Below are 6,196 nucleotides of genomic sequence, written 5' to 3'. Positions count from 1 at the left end.
TGTTTCTAGTTATAAAATTAAGAGATTCAACAGAATGAACCCGTTTGGATTTGAAAGTTGATGACAGTCAGTAATAATAATGTCATATATGCTTACAAAATTGAACAAGTCCTTCTTGACTGCTGTTCAGTGACAAGACATGGAACCTATCAGACGTGTACACGATTTGAAATTACAGTTTAACATTTCATTCGACATGAGTAGACAACAGCGAGACATTGATCTGGATGTATTCATCAATCAACATTGGAGATTTCGCTTTGGAAGAGCACCGGAATTACTCTAAACGCAACACAAAATTCGCAACCCTCTCAAATCGTACTTGTATAAGTGTTTCCTTACCTCGAATCAGTGTAGTAACAGGGCATTCGTTTCTGTGTGACGGGGCCCAAGGCTTTTAACACGAATACTACAACAAAGTCAGTCTGACTTTTTTCATATTTGCAAAGTAGAAAACAGCTTTAAATCGCATCAATGTTAACAATTCAGAAACAGAAACTGCAAAATTATGATATCAATAAAACTCGAGTGGGACTGTACTTCCTGATTCAGCGATTAACACAATAAGTGAGCATGTATGTATATTGCAACATTTGCAATATTTAGCACTATTCAAAAATGATATCATGGCGGAGACACCATAAAGAAGAGTTATACACATTTTACCCATATTGTATCACTCTCCTTTATTTTCAACATATCAAGAACATAATATATACACAATATTAACAGTTTCTTTATTTCCTACCAATAATATTCTATTTATTTGATGCCGTTTCAATATCGGTAATCATTAACGTCAAACCTAAACTATTGCAGCTGTATCAAGTCTATTGTTATGAATAGCATGATCTATGGTGATTATCTCTTCTTCACTTTTATCATAACTGATGGAACCCATAGGAAGAACTGTGAGCAGAGCACATTAGAATTGGTATCAGTAACTCGTTGTTCTTATTGTAATACAAATACCTTTGTCAACCCCCTCTGTAAAATGGGACTCGAATTATTGTCAATTACATGAGGATGTTTTTCACTGTTACTTATATATGAAATAAACAGTCCCTTAGTCCTGTTGGTAACACAAAGTATATTTGTAATCGGATGCAAGTTGTGTTGGTCGTTCCTTCCAAGTACAGCTTAATTGTTGCTTTGAAAGACGATCAGTGGCAAATGGCGTGAAAGGATGGTACATAATTTATTGTATTGGTTTCTGCTTCGAAACAGAAATAAAAGACGTGTTACATGTTGTTTTTCTTCCAGATGAGGAATTCCGTGTTTTGACTTGTCATTTTCAAATATTTCATTTATCGCGTTTTTCATACTTATTCTTTGAATAAATTCTTTGATTCAAACGAACAAAGGCAGTAGTCATTTCCCTCATGTTTGCGCAGAAACATTGTATGAGGCAGACGAGCCATGAAGATTGTTAAAGGTCACATGCAACCAAAAAATCAAACATAATTAAAACACAATTATCACTTCTTCATGACATATAATATGCATTGCTGATTATGAAAAAAAACAAATGAGCAAAATTATAAGCGTATAATCGCAAATCAAAAGTGCAATATTTTGTACTTGGGTTTACCTCCCTCGAAACGAAGCAGCCGGGATATCGAGCCCAGTCAGAGCGGGTGGGTGTGCACTCAAGTGTAACGGCAGGTTCATTAGCAGATGCCGCCTGCACGGCTCATTGTGTGTGTATATATAGAGATGTTGGGTTTTGTAAATACATGCTCATTTTTGGTGTATAACATTTTGCAATCAACAGACATCATAACATGTCATGTGTTCAAGTATCACACCTGCCTGTCTGTGTAATTACATAATGTGACAGAGACCGAACTCGGGCCATAAATCAATGCGTTTTGTTTATGGTGTATAGCCTGATTGGTGTTAAGTTCAAATTGCATGTGGTCAGTAATCGCAGTTGTGTATTGAATATTGTCATTAGCAGACAGGCAGGCAGACACACAGGTGTCAATAAAACAAGACATTGAGTTTTGTCTGTGACAACGACATATCTATATCACAGTTAGAAATTGTGTCAACGCTAAATAATGACATTGCTTTTAAGTATCGAACTGAGAAAGTGACTCGGTAAGAAGAACGTGTGGTGAAATAGACAAATGAAATTATATAAACAGTTTATTTACTGTCATAACATATAAAGGGCTCGCGCCTGTGAGATATCAACAAAACATTATGAAAATAGCTCACACCAAAGCCTTCACCGAGTATTCACCAGACAGCCCGCTTCCAAGTTGCGCGAACCTATTTCACTGCGCACGTGCTATGAGCGCAGCCCAGCTGTTGAAACCCGTATTCCCCAGAAAAGTCTGGGGAAAATTAGTGAAACGTTTGAACTCCGATTTCGCGCGTTTTTTTTCATCGCGTTATTTTTCAACTTTATAAGTTGATTTTGCATTTTTTGACGCTTTGTTTCGATAAGTCCATACCGAAAGGTATCAGAATCTGCAAAGTTGTGTTTTACGTTGCATGTGACCTTTAATAGGGAAATGCAATAGCATTGCTTAAAGATACATTGATCCCGACCGAGATGTATGCTCGTAGAAGGATGTGATGAAATAACTGGTGATATGTATATATTGAATTTATGTTCTAAATATTACTACTTACTATTTCAAATCCTGTTGAATATTGTTGTTACTAATTGCTAGTGGATCTTTGTATAAATATCAGGCCTGATTATCAAGTCACTCATTCACACGGTTGAAATTTCAAGTTTCAAAACACAGTATGTTTAAATATTGTGACAATAATTCCTGAAATACTATTTTTAGTTTTTTTGCTACATTTCAGCTACATTTATTTGTTTGTTTTATTTTTAGAACTAAAACGTCTGAAAGAAATAAACGTAATTTTTTATCTTCAATAATCTCTTTTCTTCAGCCTCCACCATACATCAACCTTAAACAAGCTTAGCATTTCTTATGATTTCTTTGTCCCTTAATGCAGATATGTTTAAAACAAGAAAATTAGAATAGAGCACACTCATTCCAGAATGAGATAAGCCATCTGACATACAGAATACAAATGCCTCTGGCAGTATGTATTACCTAGTATATTGTTTCAAATGAAAATGCCCAGCTACCTTCTTAACCAAGTTTCCTCACACTGCAGAGGTGGATCAACACATCACAATGGCATTGTCAGTCAATAGGCTGTTACGTCTATAAGGTGACAGCTGGTCTGTCTGGGACTTCATGCATAAATCCCACATCATGGTTATTTAAGTCATCTGTGCCAAGAATATATGTGAATGAGAAATGCGAGCTATAGGTTAATCACATGGGATGATCCCTAATGGAAAAGGGGACAACGACTACAAATGTCGTCTCTGAATGTACATAAATAATATAAAATAAAAGAAACATTATTGTCACGAATCAGTGTATCGCACTTTTCGTTGTTTTCTTTACTCAAAAATATAGATTGAAAAGTCATAATAATTGAAGTTGGAAAATAGAAAGATTATAGAGCCAGAATGCTCTGTAGCCCACTTTCTTTTGTCTTGACCTTTACGTCAGGTAAGATAGCTCACACAAAGATAAAGAAGATTCATGAAAAATGTTACCTAAGTTTTTCTACGACAGACATCCCAACATCTTATTCACAGTTCATAATAGACGACCAACCTTACATCGTGACTGAATGTCACAGAAGACAGCTCAGCCAAACCCCCAACTTGAAGCAAAACTCAAAACATTATTGATCATAGCATACACACAGAGAGAGATTTCTTCTGTGAAAAGGCAACAGGCACAGAGGACATACATCATTTTCCATAGAATATTCAAAAAAGCAGATTTCTATTATCGTTTTCAAATTATTTCTATATTTTCTACTATGCATATGTATATGCTAGTTTCACTGATGGAGTGACCAAATATATATATTCAGCTAGTTTTACAAAGTATTAGAACATTCCCAATTCATTAAACTAACAAATAATATTAGTTACTGATTCTTATGATACATTGGATGATTATATTGATTCGGTAATCAATAATGCTAAACATAAAGTAAGACATGAACTCATTTTCAACATTATCAAATCCAGGTCGGAATGTCTTCGTCAACTCTAAAACATCCCAGTTCAAGCATGAACCTATAATATGAATACTGTGACCCACCTGTTTTGCTTGAGGAACTAATACTGTTTTGGTTTAAGTCCTTACTGCTTTTGGTGTTAATACCAATCCTAAATATTTGTAATGTCACACCACTGTATTCTTGATGTAATACATTTTTTTCATAAATTTGTAACTATTCTCCATTTCGAAATACGACAATTTTAGATGTTTATGCTGACAGAGAGCCAGAGACAAATAATCTGCAGTGGGAGTCTTCTTGTTGATTCTGTTCGAGGACAAATGAAATCTTCAAAGACATACATGTAACTTCCACGTGACCATACAAGCGACACCTTCGCTATGATCATTCATGCACAACAACAGTTTCATACAGGTCGTATGGCTTTACAGGAAATGCCACATAATGATGAATGCAAGGACGACGGGAGATAAGATGAAACTTATCCTGGTTGGTTCGACATTATTCTCTGTTGTTACTTATTGTCGAAGATGTGCTTGTTTTAATAGGAAGAATGACTTGAATACTCAACAACATCAAGGAAGTAAATCTGCATGATCAAGAAATACATTATAGTTGAATAAAGATCTAAGAAAACTCTTTACACACGAAGTTACCTTCGTACAGATCTGCAGTAAAGATAATCCATGATCATAAAATGAATGGGAAGGGCTATTACATGTACTTTCCAGCAATGCATTATGATCATGCACTAAGACTAATGTATGCTTACATGCTGTAAATATTTTACAGAGATTACACGAAGGATATGCCAATATGAATTTGCCACGAACGATGTACATGTTTAAGAAACACAAAACCTAAGGTGCGACTCGCTGGAGAGGGCAATGTGGTTAACCGCGTTCGTTCATACGCCCAAACTGCCGAGAGTTCGTATGTATGGTGTTTGAAATACATTCTGGACAGGTTCGCTGATTTGTATGACGCATGCCATCATATCCCAATTGCTTAGATCGATACTCATTATGTCATTCACTAGGTTGTCTGGTACAGACTCGAATATTTACAGACCGCCGTCACATAGCTGAAAAACTGCAAAAGACAGACAAATAAAACACAAACAAAAACCTCTGCGTTTTAAGTAAATTGGTCATATTCCCTCTTCGCGCTATGTTTTTCAAGCAACATTTTTTAACTCCAATATGTCGAATTGTGGAAATACCTGGATGGAATAATTGTATATGCATCACACAAGTCAATTACTGGAGACCGTTTCGTCAGCATTCGTCAGTATTCATGGGGATATGCGTACTTTGCGTGTTTGACACAAATGCAGATTATTCACCAATACTCCTGTCAGTTTACTACTTTGCCCAGCGTTTGCATCTGCATAAAGTAATGATATATGGGTGATATACTGATTTTGTTACACTCAGGACTGTATAGCCGTCTGGGGGATACAGAACGATCGAGCGCAAGACGTAATTTACTCAATCAACGTTAATCATTCACATTTTGCATACATGCATATGCTTTAGATCTCTCTCTTCTGTTTTACATAGAATTCTCCGTGTCTCGTGAAAGTATATATATAGATATATATAGTATATATATAGTGTTATATAGTTATATATATATATCTGAAACCACAAGCATTGGTATGATGACATCCAACTAATCATAATCCCTGCTAATCTAGGATAGGAATTGAACCCTTGCCCAAGACACAACACTGAACATCTCTTGTGTGTAAACATCAGAAGATTTCTGCAGTACATTTACATTAGTGTATTTCTCGTTGATAAGGATAAACGATGCGATGAATCGATCCTGATCGTAATTCAAATTACGTAATTCATTGCCAAAGTTGTGTGCTTAAGGCATACCAGGATCAGGCCCAGATTTCTCGAAACAAAATTACAAACTGAGTTTGACAAATTGAACAGCTGAATTATCAACTCAACTGTATTTTTAAAATAAAAAAGCCCACACAAACTGAATCAATCTATCCACCAAACTCAAATTGTCTACTATGTTTAAGTTTAATATCGATATCAGTTCATTTTTGGGGATGCATTTTCCTGTTTTCTCAAATTTGAGTAAAAACTCAAACTTA

Source organism: Haliotis rubra, unplaced genomic scaffold (assembly GCF_003918875.1).
Source record: "Haliotis rubra isolate DU_JTF1 unplaced genomic scaffold, ASM391887v1 Scf81, whole genome shotgun sequence".
NCBI lineage: Eukaryota > Metazoa > Mollusca > Gastropoda > Lepetellida > Haliotidae > Haliotis > Haliotis rubra.
The sequence above is the reverse complement of the archived record's forward strand: the minus strand, read 5'-3'. Positions refer to the sequence as shown.